At 41.1% G+C, this 26,647-nt stretch overlaps 1 protein-coding gene across 3 annotated transcripts in view; it reads right to left on the bottom strand.

Annotated features, from left to right (window-relative positions):
- The window catches only part of LOC111863195, a 168,621-nt gene that overhangs the window by 124,158 nt on the left and 17,816 nt on the right, over positions 1 to 26,647 (bottom strand). Inside the window, exon 1 of one of the 3 annotated variants that reach the window (XM_023849278.2) lies at positions 5,906 to 6,685. The exons of 1 other annotated variant lie outside the window; for it this stretch is intronic. The gene's annotated coding sequence lies outside the window, so the exon portion shown is untranslated. Of the gene's footprint in view, positions 1 to 5,905; positions 6,686 to 26,647 lie in introns of those variants that run through there. One more of the 3 variants, XM_023849280.2, reaches the window with a different exon arrangement.

A 26,647-nucleotide genomic window follows, 5' to 3' on the forward strand; every position in this document is an offset into this window, starting at 1 on the left:
AATCCCGTGTGGAGGCGGGGGCGAATACCTCCACCGTAGCCCTGCGAGTGGTAGGCGACAAAAAGGGTAGTCTCGAATCTGAGACAGTAAAATATGGTCGCGAGTCCGACGGGACCCAGACCCAAAAATGAGTGCACTGGCGAGAGCCAGCAACAATCGTAAACGACAGACCCGTCCTCTCGTCAGAGAGACCGCCCCACATCAACAAGCCTGAAACTGTTTGACAGTATACAGATCTGGTCTTACGCTCCAGATGGGTGCTTTATTCCAAGACAGACTGGCCGACTGACCGTCGGTCCTAACATAAATTCGACTTTGACTTGATAGATGAGTCGTAATAGCTGAATGACATGCGAGTCGCAGCTGAGTTATATGTGAGTAACAGAAGAACCAGAAGAGAGACAGAGATTCGCTAGCAAGGAGTTAAATGTGTGAACTGTTGTAATCAAGTGCAACTGTAGTAAAGAACGCCAGTAGATCCATTCTTCAGATCTAGAATCCATTATTTTCGTCACGCGTACCCCCCTACACGTGACGATATTGTACTCTTACAATAACTGATTGTACATTGCATTTCCATTCACCCAGGCCCATTAGAAGGAGCTAATCTCGATCGAAACGCATTCCTTCTAACGGGCCTAGCTGGGTAGAATCCTCTTGCACTTACACTAATAACGGTAACGCATCCCGTTTCCAAAACATTGAGTGTTTTAAATATAGCTTACCAGAGACAATGAACAACGTCCAACATATTATTTATATAACATCTCACAAATTCCTTCTAGGCCACATACCTAAAAGTTAATACAACGCCATGTATAGGAGCCATGTAGTACAGCAATCCCTCGCCAACCGTGGCTTTCAAATATCCGCGATTGTCTAATTGCTTCCAGTTTTAAGAACGCAGTATTTAGTTGTGTGTATCCGCAGTGCCTGAATAGTGCTCATATAGGAGTCCGTGCTTTCCAAACCACGAGATGCGCATTTGTTGCGGTACCCACCTTACTCCCGCGGTACGTCTTTGGGTATCGAAGTTTTATACTCTGAAGTTGAACTTACATTTGAAACATGCTACTACACAATGTTTGTTTTTTACGATGGAACAAAAAAGTAAGGTTTAAAGAGTGTTAACCAGTGGATCCCCTAACTCCCTTTTTATAGTAAAGGTCTTGGGTCTTCCTTACAGCGGTGTTTCCACGAGCGCTATGGGCAAGGATTGTTATATTACGTAATTTAAGTGGATCAAAAGTACTCGTTTTTCTTCAGGAATATGGGTGCTGTCCTTGTCACTATCACAATATATAAGCCCAGGCCTAGTACGCATAACTGTAAATAAGATAAAACATGAAATTAAGAAACGAAAATTTACGCAATTAAAATGACGTTGTGAACGAAAATTCCAATCTCATACCAAAACTCCACCGCAATGCTTACGAATCGCTTCAGTAGCCGTGGCTATAGTTGTTGTTGTTATTGGAGAGGGTGGGTTTCCCCATGCACTTAGACCAGATATTGGTCCATTGTGCGTCCCCCTGCGATATTCTACCAGTCTCTATTCCCTACCGGTACTGGTGCGTGCCATCAGTCCCGACTCAGCCAGTGAGTTCAGCCTCTACTGGCTCAGCGGTATCTCGATGCTTCCCCCATCTACCAGAGGCGTTAGAGACTACTGTTGGGCGGGAAATGTCCTTGGGGGGGAAATGTCCTGAATTTCGCTCAGAGGTCCCCTTGGGACATGAGGTTCTTTTACGTGCCGTAAAGCTACGACACGGGACCCACGGCTTAAAGTCCCTCCTGGAGGACTTGTTCCCTGAATTTTTCCGCCCTTAAAAATTCCACGACCTCCACCGGGTTGGAACCCGCGTACCTTGAGTCACGAGGTGGGAACGTTACCCCTAGACTACGGAGGCCGCTTGGCTATAGTTAATACTGCAATAGCACGGGGCAAATTTCATATTTTATATTATTATTATTATTATTATTATTATTATTATTATTATTATTATGATTGTTAGTGGGGTGAGACTAAGTCCCTTGTACTGCGGCCACTTCTGACCTATTGTACCAGCCCCAGATGATAGGTGAAGGTGATTGTGGAGCAATTGGTGGAATGAAGATTGGCAGGGGAACTGAAGTACTCGGAGAAAACCAGCCCCAGCGCTACTTTGTCCACCACAAATCCCACTTGACCAGACCCGGGCTCGAACCCGGGCCGCCGCGATGGGAAGCCAGCGACTAACCGCTTGAGCTATGGCGCGGCCCAATTTCATATATTTGTGTGCACCCTATGAGTTCCGAGGTAGGAATGTGACAGAATATTTACACAACCTATTTCTCAATATCATATGCATATTCTAAATTACAAAACGAATTAATGAATTCATGCTATAGGAAAGTACAGATCTACGTTCACGTAATCATGTTGCATAACCATATACACACGCATACATAGCTGAAACACAGAAGTGAGATGACCTTGAATGGACGACTGGGGCCACACGAGCGCACAAAATGCGTCCGTTGTAGAAATAAGCAAGAGAGGCGAATGCTACCCTTTCTTCTGGCTCCATTGCAGACAAAAAAACTACGCGCTGCATTCTGCAACTGTGTGGTGTCCTCAGCAACGTCCGTCATAAAGTACGTTCGTCAACGGACGTACTTCGTGCGCTCATGTGGCTCCAAAAGCTGAGGGGAACACCACTTGCTGGTCTTGCTCGCGAGCACTGAACGGAGAGCGCAATAACAAATGGCGTTGCTAACGTTAATTGTTTAAGATGTTACAAGTAACACGTTCAAACATTACTAGAGGCGAGTAGTTGAATAATCTTTTGGCTGATAGCCTAAGTTTGTAAATATAGAAGCGAACTTCTACTTACGAACTTTCAAGAAACGAACAATTCGTATTCATGAACACTGTGCGGACTAAATAATTGCAATTCCAAATTAATTTAAAGAACACTGAACCCCGCGATTACGAACATTTTAGCAAATTATCATTAACAAATTTAACAATATACCTTATAAAAATAATTCTGCTTACGAACACTCAACTTACAAACACATTTCACAAAACATATTACGTTCGTACGCTGGGGTTCGCCCGACTCCGTCTGTGATCTAGTTGCTAGATACCAGTTGCATATTGCAAAATTTGTCTATATCCACTGTTGTTTCGTTGCCTGACAACCGTTTAATTAACAGAGCAATCATTATGCAGCTGCATGACAGTATATAATAGAAAATGCTGAACGGGAATACTTATTCATAACACTTCTGACATGACAATAACCCAGATCAATTCAATTCAATTCAATTAGTTTGAGTGTTGTGCGACTGAGTCCACTTAGTATATTGGCCGGTCACGGTAGCCTAGCGGTCTAAGGCATGCACTGTCTTCGCTCGCTCGGAAGCCGGGATCGTGGGTTCGAATCCCACTCAGGGCATGGATGTTTGTGTGCGTTTTTCTGTGTTGGTCTACAGGTAGAGGCCTTGCGACGAGCTGATCACTCGCCCAAGGAGTCCTACCGAATGTGTAAGATCTAGTAAACCGAAGTGAAACGGAGAGTTTCATGGAGGTAGGCCTAGGCCCAAATTGGGGCTGTAGCGCCACAGAAAAAAAAGGTCTATTGTATTTGTACCAGCCCCGGATGATAGATGATGATTGTGGAGTAGACGGTGGAATGAGAATTGGCAGGGGAAACCGAACTACTCGGAGACAAGCTGCTCCAGTGTCACTTTGTCCACCGCAAATCCCACATGACCTGACCTGGGATTGAACCCAAATAACTCGGATCAGTACAGTTCATTTATGGAAACACTCGGACCAAGAACCTAGTATGGTATTTTCGTGCAAGTTGTAAAGCTAAGCTGTCCCTGCAACAGGCCGTGAAGGCCTATACAAGTGTGAGAGGTTGAGGCTCCCACATCTTCTAGATAATCGGTCCACAAATATCGGTGAGGTTGTCAGCCTTACATGCCGGCCGCCTTTTACGCCTCAGGAAGATTCCTTGTACTCCTTTCTGCTAGAGGCTGAGTCGATCCCAGGGTCATAGTGCGGCTGGAAGGATTAGGTAAATTGAAAAAAAAATCTACCTCATTGGGACTCGAACCCGCGACCTTCCGGCTTGTAGCATAGTGCCTCAATCGACTACGCTACCGCGTACCCCGGTATTATCGTGTATACCTTGTAAAATCAGGATTCGAAGGGAATACATGAGCCTAATATAAGTCCTGTATCTTCAGAGTGATTTATGAAAATTGCTGTCTTTTGGGGTATGACGACGTGTGGCGGCCTCCGTAGTCTAGAGGTAACGTTCCCACCTCATGACTCGTGGTACGCGGGTTCAAATACCCGGCGGAGGTCGTCGAATTTTTAAGGGCGGAAAAATTCAGGGAACAAGTCCTCCGGGAGGGACTTTAAGCTGTGTGTCCCGTGTCATAACTTTACGGCACGTAAAAGAACCTCATATTTCCATAGGAGGTCACTGAGCCAAATTAACGGACGTTTCCCGCCCAACATTAGTCTCTAAGGCCTCCGATAGATGGGGGAAGCATTATAAACACCGCTAAGCAAGTGGCCGAACTCGCTTGCTCGGCGGGACTGATGGTATACACTATTTATCGGTAGGGTATAGAGACTGGTAGAATATCATAGAGGGAAGCACAATAGATCAAACTGGTCGCGGTGCATGGGGAAACCCACCCTCTCTAAATAATAATAATAATAATAATAATAATATGACACCGTGTAGTCTCGTTGGAGCTTCCCATTATTTCGGAGGAACATGCTTCCTCCATTTTCAGACAAGACACTTTTCTACCCTGAAGATGGAAGGTCGTTCTTATAAAACATCGAAAAAACTTCTACCAGCTTATATGGCACCAAATTCCAGAAGACAATAATCTTCAAATGCCTGTAATCTTCTGAATACTGATATCAGCTCGCCAGTCCTGCACTCTTACCGCTCGCATTCTGCTACAGAAATTTATTTTCCAGAATCCGGACATTCTGTCTCTACGTCTATATTTTTACGGTTCCCGTTTTAAATCCCATCTCGCGATGTGAAGGCCATATAAATCCGTTTCTTAAGAAGATACTTTCATTTTGCTATCATTCTCTTTTACGTTTAAAAATTACTTAGCCCCACCTGACTTCTCAAATATGAATCACTATTGCTAAGAGTTAGACCACTTTAGAATCTCACACGGGTCTGTTTTAAGTAAGTATATGCCGGAATTATGGAGGCGCATACAACCAATCAGCACTGATTGGCCACTAAACGCACCCCCACACACGATTCGAGGAACGGAAACGCCAGTATCGATGCAGACAGCAATTTACAAGAAGCAAAATCGTGCCACTGCAGAATGTTCCTAGCTCCTGAAATGTTTTCAAGGTTGGATCAACTGAGTGACAAATAAATACCGGTGTTTTGCGGAGGAAACTAAAAAAAAAAATGAATTATGCGTTCTGCTTTTAACAACAAGTACCTGATTGTAAAAATCGATTTATTTTCGGAAAGCGTCTCTTAACGTTTACCAGTAGCCACGTTTACCACGTCCATAAATTCTAACATATTCTAATCTAAGATCTGACTTACGGATTTAAAAAAATGGATAAACCAAAATCTATCACGTAATTTGTGCGTATGGTACTAATTATATATTCAGAAACACAAAGCTGAAGACGCATTCTAAATTTGTTAGTGATGCCATCAAAATTAATTTACACTAAAGCCGTAACCTATGTGTCATATTAGTTACATGGCTGCTTCCTTCGTCAGCTTTTACAAAGGAATAAACAGGTCGTCACCTTAACTGACGGCGCGTCTGATTAGCTTTTCTGAAATGTGTATGGGTTCTAATCTCTGGTTTAGACGAATTTTAATTTACAGTAGTTACTTACCTAGCAAAGCACAGCAAATTTCAGCGAAAGTCAGTCGTCCATCCGATGCACTATTTCCGCTTTTTCTGAGTCTGTACGGACGTATGAAGCTATTTTATGACTCATGCATCCTGCTTCTTATATTCCTTATCTTCACCAGTAATAAAATCTTGATTTATAACTGTATTATTATTTAAATTACAAAAACAAATTTTATTATCACTACGAAACTAGGAGTAAGACATTTGTCTCTTACTTTAGTTTTATATTTATTATTGTTATAAAGTAGATGAATTTACAGAAAACGGAAATTCTCCTAGCAAACTGCGCACAAAGTAACAAAGTGACAATGCTGAATAGTGACAGCTCATCTAAACGGCGTGCTGTCAAGCTGTTTGTGTGTTTACAGTTGCGGACGTTACTGCACGAAAGACAAGAACAGTAAAATCGGTTTAGTTATTTTGTTGCTCCTAAGACGACCTTCTGAAGAGTTTGCAGCACTGTGTTCCATCAGCCATAAATGCTGAACAGTTATTCCTTTTCGCGTAATTATTACTGAAAAACGAATCAACTGTTACACCTTCGTATTCGTTAATTGCCCAGAATATAAATGTGCTACCTTAACGTGCTTTGTGTATTAGCATAAACTGTTATATGCATAAAATTATAGAACACATATATGCCTTACTTGCGCATATTTCGCGTTTTCGAGCCTACAGCTCTCCTCGACACCGTTCTAGCGCAGCCACAAACCCAACGGAGTCTGATTACAACTAACAGCTCGCAACGACACACGACTGGCTGTTTCTGCGTATGATCTGCTCCCATCTGCCGGCCGGGCCGGGAAATGTCATTACGGCGCCGGCGCAGGGCCAGCTACAGATAATTAATGTTCAGGCGTGGGAGAGGAAGCCAGGCTGTCTACTGTGGTGAGATATTTGTACCGTCTGTAGCGAATAAAATAAAGAAAAATCGCTATTGAACAATATAGGGAGAGACTTGGTACTTGTCACTGAGTAAAGCTCTGTCAAATGTGACAAACCCAACATCTCATTCCCCATTTGATTTTTGTCTTTCATGATAATAAATCAAGTATACCCAATTTACGGAAGCAGAGTTCAAATAATTGTCGCCGATATCAATCTAGGACTGTCGATGTGGGATTTGCGGTGGACAAATGAAACTAGAACAGGCCTTAGGCCTAATTCGCCTTTCCGCTATTAATGAACCATACCGCCAACGCTGCACGTTCATCTGTCACTGCTCCTACACATCATTCATCAATGGCACTGAAGCCCTTTGTTGGGCCCTGGTCGCTTTTTCAGTTTCGTAATCCCATACACAGTCGGTATGATTGTCGGACGTAGCCTGTAGCAAGGCCGCTACCTACACACGGAACAGCACAAACACAGAATAAATGCACACAGACATCCATGCTTTGAGTAGGATTCGAACCCACGATCACAGTGTTCTAGCGTATCTAGTGTATCTTTGTAAAGGAGTAAAAAGAAAGATAATATTTTCTGCATAAAATAATTAAATCCCCCTTCTTAAATTTATTTTTCTACCCTTATGAATTTGACCTAATAGGCGTGGATGTCATAATAGTACCCAAAAAGACTTGTTCCCGTTACATGTGTACAAGAGTTTCGATGTCAGATGTTTACATGACATGGCTCTATTTGACGTATGATTACAGCAAGAGCAGGATACATGGATATGCTCTCTGTCAGCATATTAAAGCGACTGCATGAAAAGCGACGGTCGAAAAATTGATAGCATCTTTGCAGACGCTTTTCTAAATAATTTAAAATTAGTCGAAAGTCACGAAACTATAAGCATCGTCTATTGTTATTATCATCACAGTAAAAAAAGGTAAAGTTGTCCCAGTGCTTAACTAATTAAGCACTACGCCATGAAGGCGTATGGGGAGTGGATGTATAGATCCACATTTGCTTGACCTCAGCACTAGTTGAAGGTGAGAGGTGAGCTTCACGCCCCGGTCTCTTTACCCTAGGTACCCATGTATATGAGGCTGGGCGGGCCCCAAAGCCGATCTGGAAGACGTAGAGAAGAGAAAGTTCTTGGCCCTAGAGGAACTCGAACTCCGACCTCTCGGCCGCCCAGCCCGTAGCCAGTCGCTATACCGACTGAGCTATCCCGCCACCTATCACCTCATATTCATCATTATTAACTGGAAACCATACAAGGGAAGTTCGCAAAGCTATGCTTCAATGGATTTATTCAGCCCAATTTTCTTCTCAATTGTGAATCAATTTTGAATTAATTAAATTTAAAACACTTTGTTCCGGAAGACAATCTCTCGGTGTTTCGTTTCTTTTTAAAGTTTTCAAGAACAGAATCAACTGTTGTTCTTTATTGAGCATACCGCTACTCTCCATGTACACACTAAGCAAATTAGAGACTTTTCCTCCTCCTACGTCAATAATGTCACAAGACAGCCCTGCAACAAGGTGCATCTCGGCTGCAAACAACAGCTGAAAATCTCTGGATGTTTTCAATAGCCAAGTATCTTGGCATACATTTAGATCGCCGGCTAACATGGCGGAAACATATCTTCAGCAAAAGAAAATAACTGGGCCTGAAAATTCGGCAACTGTACTGGATAATCGGACGAAGATCACAACTGTCTGTTAAAAGTAAACTCTTACTCTACAAGGCAATACTCAAACCTATATGGACGTATGGAATATCACTGTGGGGAACAGCCAGCAATTCAAACCTGGAAATACTAAAACGATTTCAGAACAAGGTTCTCAGGGAAATAATTGAAGCGCCCTGGTGTGTGCCCAATACAGTGTTACATAAGGACTTAAGTGTATCTACAGTGCGAGAAGAAATTAAAAACTGTAGTGCTAAGTACAGTCGGAGACTACAAGTACATCCAAACGAACTCGCAGCCTCACTACTAACCCATGAACATGAAGTTAGGAGATTAAAAAGATTCAAACCGTCAGACCTATCTGATAGATTTAGCTAGTTTTAAGTGTATACATGCCACAAATCTTAAGGCATCCACTGGGATAGCCTTATTAACACTGTTAATGACATAGTCACATCAGTCACCAAAAGTACTCATTGTCCTTAATTGGGCAGATTGTATGAATCTATCGCAAATAAAAAAAAATGTTATCAATGAATATAACACTTCCCTAGAGGAGACATTTTCCCTTGCTTGATCCTACTGGGTTAAGAGTATATTTTTATCGTGTTACCTGTATCATTTTATTGTCTGGTATTATATTTTAGTATAGTTCTAATTCTAGTCTTCGTCTAGCTTTTGTTTACACTCTCAGTAATCGCCTGTTATAGGCTACTCACTGTTGATAAGAACTTAAATGAAGCAACTGATTGGAATTATGTAACTTTATCATATTCAATGATTGCTTCAAGCACTGTCCTTCAGCTGGATTTACTTATGCTTCTCATACAGTTCATAAATTTATAGGTATTTTTAGAAAATCACGTTTAAATGTAAACAACTTCAAGTGATCAATTTTCGTCTTCCCCCGCGCCCCCGTGTTATCTTATTGCTGTTGATTTTTGTATCCGTGCTGACTCTGTAATTTTCCACTGTCTGTAGCTCTCAGCACTTAAATAAGTAAGGAACTCAATTTTTATTATTTATCTTATCGCATTCAGTGTTATTTTTTTTCCTTGGCACTACAGTCCCAGTGGGCCTAGGTCTACCTCCATGAAACTCTCCGTTCACTTCGGTTTTTCTAGATCTTAGACATTCGGTAGGACTCCTTGCGCGAGTGATCAGCTCGTCGCAAGGCCTCTACATGTACACAAACAGAGAAAAACGCACACAAACATCCATGCCCTGAGTGGGATTCGAACCCACGATCCCGGCTTCCGAGCGAGCGAAGACAGTGCACGCCTTAGACCGCTCGGCTACCGTGGCCGGTATTCAGTGTTATTACATACGTATAATTTTCCTGCATTTAATATGCAGTAGAATATCATTTACTCACTGTACGTATTGTCTGTATATGTCTATATTCTTTCCTTCGCTTTTTATTTGCCCACTTGTTCTAACTCTCTGACTCCTGAAACTGTTGAGTTTGCATGTAAAAACAGATAAATCAATCGAATTATTGTTATTAAAATGCATTTTTAATTAATTCACAATAGTTACATTTGCGACAACGCACTTTGTATTTATCTAGATTACTAGAATATCCCAATTTCCTCGGGGCATAACCAATTTTTTGTGGAGGGTGTCTTTCTCTGGGAGTTAAGACGGCCAGACGCGATACATACTTCGGCAAGAGTGAATCATTGCCTCTGCCCCATTGCGCACATTCATTACGTGTTGCTCGGGAATAACTTGCTTATACTATGTTACGGTTAAATAAAATTAGTTATGTAATTTAACGTAGTCGGTATAGTGCCTGGCTACGGGCTAGACGACCGAGGGTTCGGAGTTCGAGTCCCGGTAGGGTCAAGAATTTTCTCTTCACGTCGTCCAGATCGGTTCTGAGGTCCACCCAACCTCCTATCCAATGGGTACTGGGGGCTCTTTCCCCGGGGATAGAGCGGCCAGGGCGTGAAGCTGACCAGTCACCTCCAACTAGTGCCAAGGCCAAGAACATTTGGATCTATACATCCACTCCTCCATACGCCTTCATGGCATAGTGCTTAATTAGTTAAGCATAGGGACAACTTTACCTATTTTATGTAATTTTACTAACAGTTAAAGCCATTGAGTCCAACAGAACGGTTTTTACATTTTTCTATGGTTTTTGTATCTTGTCTCGGGTTTCTTCTTACGCTATTTTTTCCATTGCTCTTTCTTTCTTTCTTTCTTTCTTTCTGTTTCCGTATATGTCTTATTACTTTTTAATTCTCCTATTCTTTCCCTATATTTATATCTTTCTCTCTCTCTCTCTGCAATCCTTTCTGTCTCTATTTACCACTTACGCTTTTCTTTCTTTCTATCCCTCTTTCTTTGAATCTACGTCTATCTATCTATCTATCTATCTATCTATCTATCTATCTTTAGCCTTTCCTGCATCTTTTTATTTTTTCTCTCCCTCTCTCTCCCTCCCCCGTCCACCCCCACTCTCTCTCAACAACAGTGATAACACAACAGGATGCACTCCTTGAAGATTTTTATTTCTCCTCAACTTTCTCCTTCCCTTTCCGTTTCACTCTCAGTGCACAGCACTGGTGGAAGCGATTTGAGGTATTCGACACCTATAGATATTCTAACTCGATACTTCAGTGCATTACCCGGTCAGCTGTATCTGCATTTCATATTATGAACTTGTCTTTCTCCTCTGACGTTGTTCTGCAAGCATTGGCAACTTGCGGCCATTCAAAATGATCTGTGTGTTGTGGATAAGTAAGAATACATAACCAGATTCCTCCTCGTTAATATTAATTGCCACTGTATCCACTAGAAATGTTCAGACAGTACGTGTTTCCATTGTTACTGTATAAATGTCAGCTCGAAATATGCACCTGCTTGAGGTTTACCACGTCGATGTAAAAAATATTCTCGGGTGATTCAATATATAATTATGCTTCAAAATATGAAGGCCTTAGGGCCAAATTTTATTCCAGAATGGTGAATATGGTTTTCTGCTGAATTTACATATGAAATTGAAAACGAGTTCAGTTTGCATTATGAGTATCGTAGTTTACTTGAACAGCGTTTCGTTGGATCTGTCAGCAGCATCGAATTCAGCCATAGAGAATCCTCTTTTTGGAACAAAACGTTAAAGAAAAAGTATAAATTTTTTAAGTAGCGGGTCTTGTTCACCATGCATGTTGGACGGTGCGTTCCGGTTGGCGTACTTTCAGTGTGGGTGTACTGGTTCCAGCATCTCTCGCTCTGCACAGGAATGCCAGTACAAAAAAAAAAAACAATCTTGGCGAAATGAGAATTTACCGTTGCAGTACTACTGCAGTACCATTCAACAAAACGCGAACACAAGGTTTCGGAAGAAACATTTGGAAGTAACTGATTTTCCAGTCATCGCATCGCAGTAAAGCGATTCTTTATCATGCGCTAATAGTGTATTTGCATATTTATTGTCGCGCTGTTTGTCTAATACTTTGAAATTGTCAGCGACTGGAATTTTTGTAACTGTTATTTAGAATCCGGAAATTCCATTCTTTCTTTCTTTGGGAATATAAAATCCCTTTAAAGGTAAATTAACTTGTTTACTTGATGTGTTTCCCTGAACCTTTTGTGCTTATCCGCAGTTTCCAGATTGATGCAGTGATATCAACTTGAAGAAACCACGACGGCCTTCTTCCAGATCCTTACCTAGAAATAAGTTATGATCACATACCACGCCAAATGAGATATTCAGTTACAGCAATGCCGTTAAGTAACTAAAGAATGGAGACCCAGTGATTGAGGTTAGCTCCTCCTAACGGATCCAACAGAGTATGTGTCTCCCACCACTCGCCTTAGGAAGGAAACATCCAGCTTCCAAAGCGTTCTGCTCTATTGTGTGCATATACTTTTATAATCTAAATTATCCAGCTTTCAAAGACCATGTAAGTTTTTCGGGGAGAGAGTCACATTGGAAAATACAAAGCCAAGTGTGGAGCTGCTTCAAGTTTTGCTACCCAGAGGCGAAAATTAGAGCTATAACGTTTAATTTAATTCATTAATCCACTAAATAAACTCTAGAAACTAAGTAATTCCACAGCATGCAGAGTAATTTTAAATTATTCACCTTTAATGTGACATCGATCACTGTTTCTTTTCCATTACGCCACAAATATCCACGCTTAATAATGTTATACCCAGCAGGCCCAGCAGTATAACACACGCAGTCACAGGAGCAAGACACAACACAAAGCACAATACACTCATGAAAGTAGGAAGAGTACTCCGATAGAAGAAGATACCGTATTTACGCATGTATAGGCCGCATGCGTGTATAGGCCGCAGCACAATTTTCGGACAGAAATTATAGAAAAAATAATTTTCTTGGAATATTATTTAAGGATTAGAACACCCTGTATTACTAATTATGAATATATATTTTTTTAAATGAAGTGTGATTTCGAATATTTCGAATATAAGCCGCACCCCAGTTTTCCTCTTGAATTTTTGGCAAAAAATGTGCGGCCTATACATGCGTAAATACGGTAGGTGTGACTCGCGTATTGAGATACGACATAAGGATGACAAATCCTGAACAATTTTAATATTTTTAATATTTAAAATTTATCTATATATATGACGAATATATATTTTAGTTATTTTAGTACAAAGACAACAGGGCATGCAATGAAGTAGTTCGACGTACATCGAAAAGCACCTGAAGATGGCACTTTTGTGCTGAAACATGTGGTGCAAGAGAGAAGAGTAAGGTGAATAAATGTATGCACTGTAAGACGGTCAGAATAAATCATGGACATCCACGCTTATATTATACTCAGTTCAAGTTGCAAATGATGATCCGCAAGTCTGCTTTCCAATTCTGATTCCACATACTCTGTGTTTAAAGACCGATGTTCACAAGTATAACAGTCACGTTGGCTTCTAAACAATGATCTAAATGCAATATCGTACCTACAAGGTCTTATTTGGTAAAGTAAAGTAAAGGTATTCCTGTAACAGGCCGTGGAGGCCCATAGGGTTGTGAGACGTCGAGGTTCCCAAATTTTCTAGACAATAAGCTCATAGATGGCGGTAAGGTTGTCAGGCCGCCCTTTACCTCCAAGAATGCGTGGTAGGACTACTTACAGGACACTGTCACCTTAAAGGACACATCTTCAAACTGGGACTAAGTAATAGTCCAACTTGTGAGAGGTGTCAAGAAGAAAATGAAACAGCCACACATATCCTGTGCGAATGTGAGGCCTTAGCTTGTTTAAGATTACGTCGCTTGGGTCAATATTTTACGGAACCAAGCGACTATTTCGACGTCCCCACGTACAAAATCCTGCGCTTCATTCGAAGCGCAGGATTGCTGAGGAGATAATCAGAAGGGGAGGCACAATAGATCAATGTGGTCGCGGTGCAAGGGCCAAGAAGGGCCACCCCTTATACATTCATTCATTCATACCCCCAAGAAGATTCCTGGTACTCATTTCTGTTAGAGGTTGTGTCGACCCTAGAGCCATAGTGTGGCTGGAAGGATTAGGTAAATTGAAAAAAAGAAACACCTCTTCGGGATTCGATCCCGCGACCTTCCGGCTTGTAGCATAGTGCCTCAACCAACTACGCTACCGCGACTTATTTGGGGGAGGTAAAATTTCACAAAATTCCACAATACATCTGATTTATGGAATTTTTAGTAAAGCGACGATCAGAACAACAATTTAAATATTAAAAGCTTGCATCATAAGACTCGCTGAAAGCTATTACTTTCTGGAGGACCAAAAAAGAAAGAAAGCCCACAAGTCTCTTTTTAACCAGATTTTACATAGAATCGAGCAAAAATGTAAAACAGTTTCACGGTATCTTTTTTAAACTAGTGTAACCTTTAAACTAATTAGAAGAAAACTCCCATGATGAGCAGAGGTAAAACATTTTTAATCACGTGATCGGGATCGGGAGTTTCAGTGCTAGTATCTATTGTTAATAAACCTCATTTAGAGGAAATAACATTTTTAGAAGTTTCAAGGAATTGCACAAAATTAAAAAGAAGGAAGCTAAATATATATTCAAGTAATGGAAGAACTGATAATTATGGAGAAAATAGTTAACCTTCTTGACCTGAGTGATCAATGACAGACTCCAGAGACTTGCGCTTCCTTAATAACCAGAAGGAAAAGTTCTGTACATATGTGGGCAGCCCATCAACGGTTGGCCATAGCGTCACAAGAGATGGGTCTATGCGGTTATCTCGTCGCTGAGTTAATGGACTATATCACCAGTGAAATAACCTAAAATTGGAAGACAGATTAAACATTTACATAGATTCCTTGAATGTAGACACTTCGCTTAAACGCTAAACATGGTCTCCTTGAAGTACACGATTAGTTACAACAACCCGTGAAACATGTACGTAGTCAGGTTAAGGCACAGTTATCCGCGTGCTTCAGAAGCCACTCCATGATTACGTATAGGGAGTAGTGGTAAAATTGTACGCACTGTTAACCTCGAATTAGATGAAAGTGTCAGCTTAATGCTTCGGCCCCTATACCACCGAGGAAAAATCCCTTGATGTTCACTGGACAGAAGGATAAGTAAGCCTAAGAGACGGTCAGTAATCAGAAGAATCGGGTTCGAATCCCGCTTCCAAGTCTCGTAGTCAACCCACTCCTTTGTTCATGGGTACATTTAAAGGTAAATTTATACTTGGGTTTAATTAATTAACCACCATGCCATGAAAACTCATGGAAGAGTGGAGGTATAACTCCACCATTCTTAACTTCGAGAGTAGATGCAGGTCAGTTGTCAGCCTTATGTCACTGCCGGTGCCCCCCCCCCAGAGCAGTAGGCCCCAATACACATTGTATAGGAGACTGGGTGGGCGTTAGAGCCGGTCTGAACGTTACGGAGAAGCGACGTATTTGTACTTTGTCCAAAAAATGATCAATTACTTTCGTCTTTGGTATTTATCAAACCCCTGTTTACCCCAACGTTCGTGTTCACACCTTTATTTTGTCTGAACCTCGACTTATATCATATGACATTGAAATATTCTTCTTCGTGAATGACATTCATCGGTGCCTTCACTGTTGATGTTTCCCCTAGCAGGGCAAATACTTACTACCCCATAATATTTTATTTAAGCATTCTGTTGCATCAATATATCTCTTGTACACATATATTTCCGTCTTAAATGCAGCTTACTTTCTAGTGACAACCACGATAAACACACATATAGTAGTTATGTTAAACCGCCACCACAACAAATGTATACTCGCTTTAATGTTTACACTTAAACAATTATTTTGCTACATGTTTCGGTCACATAGGACCATCATCAGGCAGTTAATATGGAATAGGTCTAGTCACTGAATTACTAATATGGAGCCATACTAGTTGCAACCTGTCATATTATATAATTACAGACATTTTGCCTCAAGTTCGTAATAGGTATTACACTTAACTATACATATGTTGTGGTGACGGTTTAACGTAACTACTGTGTATATATATATATATATATATATATATTTGGAACACACAACACGATGCACAATATTAAGACCACAATAAATGACATTAAGATGTTAATAAATTTATTTAAGGTTACCTTATTTTAATTAAGAAATATTGCGTTCACACGCGACAATTTTGCCGCAAGGCGCAACAATTTTAGCAAGATATAAGACACTTAATTGTGGACTTATACAACAGAAACACGTAGGGAGAAAAGGGGGTCTAGATAATAAGTTGAATTTAAGGAGAAAATATATATGTTCAAAAAATTATATTATCCCATTGTATTATGAGTATATATATCATTGTGCATTATAAATACTGTATTAAAATTTCAGCAAAAAACTGAATTTGTGTAGGGCAATATTTTTTTAAACAGACTGTATATCCTTCTGCACATTTGTATCACAATACTACCTTCACGTAGCGTAGTCCTTGAAAACCTGATAGTCATTCATGTAGTGGAGAAATTCTCACCTTTTTTTGAAACCCGAAGGCTAGTTGTCGTGTTCTCAGCAGCTTAAGCCTTTCGCGAGGAATTTACGACTAAAATTCTGCATGCAGATTTAAGCCCCTCATGATATGCAAATTTCATCCACCTTGATGTGATCACACTAATAAAATTTATCCAGAATTACAAATTATCAAGTGCATTATTATGCATTTACTTTCGGCCTCCTATCTCAAGCTCAAATATTCATTAACAAATAACTTCAGTTTGTGTTATGAATTTTAGACCCACTTTTCAAATATTAAATTTTACAGGAAAGAAATCAGTTCTGTTTAAATAGAATTCCTAAGTATACCCAAATAATGAATACAATTCCAAACATCAAAATTTACTATCAAAATAACAGCACGACCTAGTGAACTTGTCATATTAAACAAGTTGAAATATCTGCAAAATATCTCTCCTTTATTTTTATATTTCAAGGAAAAAGAAATATTTCGCCAAAAACTTTGAAATTGAGGTCCTTCATCAGAAAAAAATCACATCGTTCTGTATCATCGCAAAAGATATCGAAACAATGCCTCTTTTGTTATGTTAACCTAACAAGATTCAGGCAGTGTCTTTTTTAGGGCCCCATAAAACCATATCGAAAGCAGCTTCTTAAATAAGCTGTACAGAAATAATGATATTGTTGTGCTTGTTATAACCACCCGACAAGCGTCAGCAAACATTCCGTTGACCAAATTTACATTAATTAATTATTTACGTATGCGATGTCGCTTGGTAATAATTATATGAATAAATTTTGAAAGCCAGGAAATAAGATTTGACGTAATTTGTTCTCGCACTGTAAAAATATGTTATAATTGTCTAGTAAACACATCAAACACGGAGAGAAACGAAGATTATATATGTTAGATTTATTTGACTCCGGTATTTACCTCTATTTTCGACGCGTTTAATATTTCAATTTTTGCTTACGGTATGCCACGATAACAATGGATCCGTAGGAAGCAGTTTTTAAAACAGTTTTCTAAACCTTGAATCTGTCACGTCATTTTTATATACAAGGATATTAAGAGATTCACTGGACAGACGTTCGGTGTTCAGCAATTCCAGTTATGTTACCGATTATTTTTTGCAAGATTAGTGGAATAATTTTAATGTAGCAAACATTTTTAATTAAAAATGTATGTCATGGTAGACCTGTAACTCTTTATAATCTTATAGCAAGAATAAACAAACAAAAAACAAACTCCGTGGTTTTAGTCCGCAAGCGAACTATACCGACCGAGCGACCGCCACTTATCGGCGAAGTTAGTGCCAACTTTAGCGGATAGAAGTTGTCGCGTGGTCAGCGCAACGGATTCCCACAGCCGTTAATCTCGGTTTTCTAGACCGGCCTTATAGTAAGAATACGTGTAGAAAATCAGAGGCAATTTTATTTCAAATGTTGGCGCAGTACTCACACGGTAGTAAAACGTATCTTATTTCTCTATGGAATCGCATAGCTATGGAATGCATGTCATCCAACAGCCCGCAATTTTCATGATTTCATCAGAATACACAATTTTTTGTTGGACATTCAGCAATCATTGGACCGCTTCTTACAATTCATAGTTTTTATTTTAGATGCAATTCCAGCAATGCTGTTTCGCCATTTGTCTTGGTCACGCTAATTGATCTATTCCTAGTTTCAACACATGTTACAGTAGATGGCCATCCAGAAAGCGTACCGTAACGTCGTCAGTCTAGCCGCTGTTTATTAAATCTTCCCTTCCCTTAGTAAACTTTCCTCTGACTCATATCGCGATACTGAACTGATACTCTTTCCCCATAAAACTTGCATCATAACGCGTCCTGCTTCTTTGATACACTCCACTAACGCAGTAGCCATATTAAACGTTCAGTAGTATACAAAAGACAATGAAACAAAAAGGGGAAGGGTAATAAAGCTAAAGTTGTGCCTGTGCTTATCTAATTAAGCACAACGCCATGAAGACTTAAGGAGAGTTGATGTATAAACCTACGTTTTCTTCACCTCGGCACTAGATGGAGGTGAGTGGTCAGCTTCACGCCCCGGCCGCTTTACCCACTTGGAAAGAACCATAGTTGCCCATTGGATAGGAGACTGGGTGAACCTCAAAGCCAGTCTGAACGACTTGGAGAAGTGAAAATTCTTGCCTCCACCGCGACTCGAACTTCAACCCCTGAGTACTCCAGCCTGTAGCCAGTCGCTACACCAAGTACGTCATCCTGACTCTTTACATCCACTCCCCCATACGCCCTTCTTGAGGAGCCGCCAATTCTGCAGCTACTCAAGAATTTCCCAGCATTTTATGGAACCCGAAGGTTCATCACCGTGTTCACAAGAGCCCACCACTGGTCCCTATTCTGAGCCAGATTTATCCAATCCATACCATCCCATCCTATCTCTCTAAGATCCATTCTAATATTGTCCACCCACCTATGCCTTGGTCTTCCCTGTGGTCTCTTTCCTTCTGGCTTTCCCACCAATATCCTATACGCATTCCTCGTCTGCCCCATTCGTGCTACATGACCTGCCCACCTCATCCTCCTTGACTTCATCATTCTAATTATACATACTCTTTATATCCGCCACTATTTCAGACATGATTAAAGGAACTGTTTTTATCTTTTTCTTAACTTCTAGGATTTAAGAGACCTGTATATAATAAGCATGTGGGAAAAATGTCGATACAAAATGTTTGTTGTAAACGTTCAAAAGAAGCGACCACTTTAAATGTGTTGATATTGGTTGCAGTATAAAATTATCATTTATCATAATTTCTAACGTTTAGAAGTATACCAGGATAGGGCCACAAGGCGGATCACATATGGATTCAGTAAGAGGTCATTTCTTGCTCTGGTCATTACCTGCCAACATCCGACTGACATTCATTTATTAGAATTCATTAGAAGTGAAGATCCTGCAATATTCCTTGTAACTAAAATCAGTCGAAATAATATCCGAGGTAAATTTATGTAACATGCACGTGTTAATGCAAAGTAGACTTAGTCACCTTTGATCATACAGGAATTCCGATCAAGAAAGTAAACGCCTTAACATTCATATAGAGAACAAGTGGATATTTACTTTTATTAACATTAGCGTATGAGGGAAGATTACATTTCTACTGATAATAAAGAGAAATTCAGTCTTATTAGAGAGTGAAGCAAATGTGTAATACGAGTCTCTTCCGAACGGTGTTAAACCAAGGGAAAAATGAAAGTGCAACAGCTCTTGATATCCCGCGCTTGTACAAGGGCTGGATGGACGTCACTTCCACTTGTACCGAGCCTTGCATAAGTGTATATTAATTTTATATTTCCATATATGTAGTTTGTTCTATTGCGTTAGCGATGTCTGTAGTTACACACGTGGATGGAAGAAGGATTACTTCCTAACTGGGTAGAACATTTGGCGAGAAACCCCGTTAACGCGCTGTGTATTTCACACCTGTATCCGAGTGACCTAATAGCGAGCAAAATATACTAATGTTATTATTAAAACTGAACTGGAAGAATATGATTATAAACATAATTATTCAGAGAAGAATACCGTCTTGTTGGATGTGGTGCAGTGTAGATAGTGTGTAAACCGACGTTTCGGAGGATCGTATCGCCTCTATCTTCAGGGTATAAAAATCCGCCAGCGAGGAACCAGCGTGAGCATATGGATATAGTCTGAAGATGGAGGCGATACGTTCTTCCGAAACGTAGGTTTACACAATATATACACGGCGCCACATCCCAAAAGACGGCATTCTTCATAGTCACCGCCGTTAAAACCTCAAATCTTACATAATTATTCAGGCTTACAGAAGGCTGGAGAAATGTGTATAATAAGGAGCTTCATAATATACACCCTTCGCCAGATCAACACAAGAAGGAAAGGATTGGCAGGGCATGTGACACGCATGGAAGAGGAAACATGTGCATCAAACGTTGTGGTAGGAAACCAGGAATAAAAGAGAGAGCTATGAAGGACTAGACACAGATAGAAATGAACTATTAAAATGGATGTTAAAGAAACAGGATGGAAAAATGTGGACTGGCTTTATTTGTCACAGAATAGGGACAAGCAGCGGGTTCTTGTGAACGTGGATAATGAACTTTCGGGTTCCATAATAAGTTGGGATGGTCATGAGTAGATGAACAACCATTAACTCCTCAATAAGGACTCAGTTCCATAGAGTGAACTGTAATAAATGAACTTCATCATCAAAGTGAATCATTGTGGCATGCTGCATGATGCATGACGCGTGTTTCTCCATTAATGCGACCTTCGAGACAGAGTCAGAAATTTACCAGCTGAGTTACCGAACCTCCCCAATCCCACAGCCACAATAATCTACCCTGAAATATCAATCCATCCATCAGAATTACCCATATGAACCTCATAATCCTCCGGGTTGACTTGGCCGGTTTAAACAAGAAAATTAAATTTGCAACTGGGTCCACTCGGCACGGCGGCTACTGATTGGCCTATTGTAGCCTGCCCCGGGTGATTGTTATGATGGAGAATTTGGTGGAATGAAAATTGGCAGGCGAAACCGAAGTACTCGGAGAAAATCCGCCCCAGGGCCACTTTGTCCATCATAAATCCCACTTGACCAGACCCGGGATTGATCTCGGGCCGCCGCGGTGGGAAGCCAGAGACTAATCGCTTGAGCTATGGCGTGGCCTTCTGGTGGAGTTTGTTAGGATAATGGTACAGTGCCAACAAACTATATGGAACTAAGTCTTAACCACAGTATCCGGATGACAGAGCGACTGTGCAGCGCGTATGGAAAACAGAACGTGTAGGCTTAACACTTATCGTGACAATAACACGTGACAGGACGCAATTCTGTATTCCAGAATATACTACTCTGTGCAAGCAGGCCGTTACGCAAGTGCAAGAGACAGTTATTCAGTAGGTCACGTTGCTATTTGCAGAAGATTAAGAGCGCCGTGTAAGAATCGCTTCACGATGCACTGACAACTACCAGAGTCTTAAGCTTGGTTGCAGGCCTCTCTCTACATTTGGCAGCACTAGTTGGACTCTGGAAAACCTGAACACATGCAACTAAGCAATTATTATTATTATTGTGTACGCGGTAGCGTAGTTGGTTGAGGCACTTGCTACAAGCCGGAAGGTGGCGGGTTCGAGTCCCGATGCTGTGGATTTTTGCAATTGACATAATCCTTCCAGCCGCAGTATGGCCCTGAGGTCGACACAGCCTCTAACAAAATGAGTACCAGGAATCTTCCTGGAGGTTAAAGAGCGGCCGACGCTTAAGGCTGACAAATTTACCGCCATCTGTGAGCCAATTGTCTAGAGAAAATGTGGAAGCCTCGACGTCTCATATCCCTATGCTCCTTCACGGCCTGTTTTAGGGATAGCTTTATCTTTGTATTATTATTATTATTATTATTATTATTATTATTATTATTAATATTATTCGTGGTGTCGGGTGAAGTTAAGTCCAGTTGGTATGCCGGCGGCTAGTGGGACTACAGCAACCAGCCCCTGATGATGATGATGATGATGATGGAGCACTTGGTGGAATTAGTATTGGCATGGGAAACTGAAGTACCTATCTATTGCTTTATAGCCCTTTGTTGGACCTTGGCCGCATTTTCAGTTTCTTGATCTATACACAGTCGGTAGAAGTCCTTGGACTGGGGATCAGCCCGTCGCAAGGCCGCTAACTGCTCACAGGGCAGCACAAACACACAATAAACGCATACAGATATCCACGCGTCAAGTGGGATTCGAACCCACGATCCCAATGTTTTAGTGGGCGAAGAGAGCTCATGCTTTAGGCCGCACGGCCACTGTGATCGGCAAAACTGAAGTATCTACTCGAAGAAAACCTGCCCCAGTGCAAATCTGTCCACCAAGAATCCGACGTGACTATTTTTTTTTCTATAGCTAGTGGGGTGGGACTAAGTCCCTTGTACTGCGGCCACTTCTGGCCTATTGTACCAGCCCCAGATGATAGGTGAGGGTTATTGTGGAGCAATTGGTGGAATGAAGATTGGCAGGGGAATCCGAAGTACTTGGAGAAAACCTGCCCCAGCGCCACTTTGTTCACCACAAATCCCACTTGACCAGACCCCGAGATCGAACCCGGGCCGCCGCGGTGGGAAGCCAGCGACTAACCGCTTGAGCTATGGCACGGCCAGCTATATAACTAACTCTATGGAACAGGTTCGTACCCTCGGACCCTCACAACCTACGTTACGTACTTTCCTAACGTGCACTTTCATGTTATAATCACACCTTCTTCTAGACCTTCCTTGTAATATAGTCTCCTATACTCTGCTATATTTCTTTCACGCGCAAATATTACCAACAAGATGGCTGCAGCGGCAACGCTTCGGACTTCTATTCGTGAGACGCCCGGTTCGAATGTAGGCTGAGACACCGACGCCCTGACTATTTTCGTGTAGTTTCCCTTAGCCTTAGACCCTCCAGAGAAGTGTCCGGATAATACAATAAATTACTCCACGACTGCTTCAATATACTATACAAAGAAACAAAATTATATCCACGAATTTCTGTTGCCCAGGATATTTCCTTGGGCTATAATATTTCTAGAATTTACCATTCAAGCCAGCATGCAGGAGCCACACACTTACATTATGATGAAAACACGGATTTTTTAAAATGAAAGGAAAAATCCAACGTAATAAGAAGCTGCTATCTCTTTGAATTCTGAAGAGTTGTTATAAACACTTGGACCACTCGAACACTAGGATCGAGGCTTAGAATTCCTTTCGGGTAACACTTACACAAGTCGGTCACGGTAGCCGAGCGGTCTAGAGCATGCAATGTCTTCGCTCATTCGGAAGCCAGGATCGTGGGTTCGAATCCCACTCAGGGCATGGATGTTTAGTGTTTGTGTGTGTGTTTGTGTGTGTCTTTCTGTGTTTGTATACAGGTAGAGACCTTGCGATGAGCTGATCACCGGAACAAGGAGTCCTATCGAACGTCTAAGATCTAGTAAACCGAAGTGAAACGGAGAGTTTCTTTGAGGTAGGCCAAGGCCCAAATTGGGGTTTTAGCGCCAAACGAAAAAAAAATAGGTACTTATACATCCGTTGACCGCCTATATGGTCTAGCGGTCAGAGTTCCTGGCTACAAATCCAGAGGTCCGAGTTCGATTACCGGTGCTACCAGGTTTTCTGAGAAGTAGTGGGTCTGGAACGGGGTCCACTAAACCTCGTGAGGATAATTGAGGAACTGTTTCAAGGAAATGGCAACTCCGGTCTAGAAAACCGAGACTAACGGCCGTGGGGATCCGTTGCGCTGTCCACGCGACACCCTCTATCCGCTAAATTTTGCACTAACTTCGCCGACAAGCGGCGGTCGCTCGGTCGGTATAGTTCGCTTGCGGACTCAAGTCACTGAGTTTTTATATACATCCGTTTCTTTCTGTGTTATGGTTTGTTGTTGTTTGTAGTTAATGGCTTTAAGACAAGCGGATCTTCATTCGAAAAGCCATAGCAAATGTCTAAACTATTCACAGTTTTCTAAATGAATTCTTATCGGAACAGAGTAATTTTTTTCATATATATATTTATTAGCAATCATAATTAACAGAGTAAATGGCCTACTAAATCGTGAACGTCGATGAAGAAGAATTTCCGCAGGAGTGTGATGTGGACTTACCGACGGTAAACAGGTAGTGAAAAATTCATTTAACTGTTATTAGCGTAAGTAATGAGTGGTTTCAACAAGACAGTGACGTCAGAGCAGCGAGAAAGAAAGAAAGAAACAAACAAACAAACAAACAAATCGCGGAAGGAAAGGAAGTCTGCGTGACAGCAAAACACTTAACTGAGTTTGCATGCGTCGTAGAAAATATGAGGTACGTAGATATTCTACTTTCGTTTAACGTAGTTATCGTTTCTGCACATTTAATAAAGTTATTTCAACTGTAGAGATTTTAGACACGTGACATTTTTCTTCTACAAATTCTGTCCATTTCATCCTGTCCAATATAGTGGCCTTAATAATAAGAGGTGAATAGTACACGACATGGCGTTTCTCATTACGAAATTTTCCATCCTCTTGTTACTTCCCTTCTGCTGGGTCCATGTCCCTACTTTGCTCAGCCTTCTTTCTCAAACGCACTATCAATGTTCTTTCCTTCGCGCAATAGAAAAACTTTCATACACAAACAAGAATGTAAGGTAAAGTTGTCCCTATGCTTAACTAATTAAGCACTGCGCCTTGAAGGCGTATGGAGGAGTGGATGTATAGATTCATATTTTCTTGACCTCGGCACTAGTTGGAGGTGAGTGGTCAGCTTCACGCCACTGTCGCTTTACCCTCAGGAAAGAGCCCCCGATACCCATTGGATAGAAGGCTGGGTGAACCCCAGAGCCGGTCTGGACGACGTGGAGAAGATAAAATTCTTGACCCTACCGGGACTAGAACTCCAACACCTCCCGTCGTCCAACCCGTAGCCAGTCGCTATACCGCCTGTGCTATCCCGGCTCCCACAAACAAAAAGTAAAACTGTAATTTTTATATTTTAATCTTGATATCTTTCAAATATCCGAAGGGAAAGAAGCGGTTCCAAACTGAATGATAGCTCGTTTTTCTAAATTTTTTTTTTCTCTCTTGATTCCTATGTGAACGTGATTCCTATTTGTTACGGTCGATTGAAATAATGAAATTTCATATTTTCGATGAATTTATTAATCATTTTTATATCTTGATGTGACTTTCATTAGATATATTGTCACGTGTAGGGTGGTACGCGCGACAAAAATGGCGGGTTCTAGTTCAGATGATTGGATTTATTAGTATCTTGGTTACAATCTCTCTCAATCACATACAGCGCTATAGCTGATTTACATACACACTGGTCCTCTCCTGGTACCACAACTCATGGGGGCGCATGGCCAGATATATATTACTGTTTGACAGTTACGGTCTTGTTTCTGTAGGGCGCCCTCTCTGACGAGAGGACGGGTCTGTCTTTTGTATATGCTGCTGGCCCCTGCCAGTGCAGTCTTTCTCGGGTCCGAGTCCCTTAGTACTGGCGACCATATTTTACTGTCTTAGATTTTAGACTTCCCTTTTCGTCGCCTCCTACGACTCGCAGGGTCACGGTGGAGGTATTCGACCCCGCCTCCACACGGGTATTCTGTCAGTTTCTCAGTCAAAGTCAAAGTCATATTGCGACTGACCGTCAGTCAGTAAGCCCAGAACTGAATCATAGCGCCGTTTTTAAGATAACTCCTTTGCACGGACCCCATCGAAAACAGCCTCTATTGTTGAAACTTCTTTACCGAATCATTGTATAGTAACGGTCGCGGCGCGTTCCCCGCAGAAAACAGTATCTCTATTATTGAGGTTTGTTTACCGAACCTTTGCTTAGCAACGCTCTGATCATCCACGTTACAATAAAAAAGCTAATTTCCCGGATATACAGGTATCAATAAATGTACAACATATCAAGAGTAACTAAATTTCATTGCTGGAATTGATTATTTTTCAATGTTAAAGAACATATCACTGTTTTCATCGAATAAGAAGTTTATGGTCGCCGAAGTAGAAGAGAAAGCGTGGAAGCTGCATACATTATTTTCTGTTCTCTCTTCCGGAAGCGTCTCTTATCAAAATGCATAGAACAGGAGCGTTAATTGGTTTACGACAACTACCAAAGAGGAAGGACACTTTCACCACGGTGGACACGGCTCTGTTCCATCTGTCTATTACTACCATATAATTTGTTTTCACGAAGTACTCCATTACACTGTACAGTGTGTATACCTATTAGAGAGTTCAATTATAACAGTGAATACTATTTTTAAATAAATCAATTTACATGCATTTTATACAGGCGTAACAATTTATTCACAGTACAATTTGCTTCAAACTGTCTGCCATAAGCCTAAGGTTATAAAATCTTAGCGAATTAAATAAATTTCTGACTCGCAAGATTTCATCAACTGCAAAAGATTCTCTGTCCGAATGTCATATAATTAGGTCTGCTTAACACGAAATTTTTCTGAGATCTGAAATAACACACCGTAAGGCCATAAATTAAAATTCTGTCGAAATCCGAAGGTTCAACACCACTAATACTAAAGCCCAACACTAGACACGAACCTGAACCAATTACCTCCAACTCTAACGTCGCAACCAAACTATTTATATTATGCCATCTGCTTTTAT

Source organism: Cryptotermes secundus, unplaced genomic scaffold, assembly GCF_002891405.2.
Source record: "Cryptotermes secundus unplaced genomic scaffold, Csec_1.0 scaffold517, whole genome shotgun sequence".
Taxonomy (NCBI): Eukaryota; Metazoa; Arthropoda; class Insecta; order Blattodea; family Kalotermitidae; genus Cryptotermes; species Cryptotermes secundus.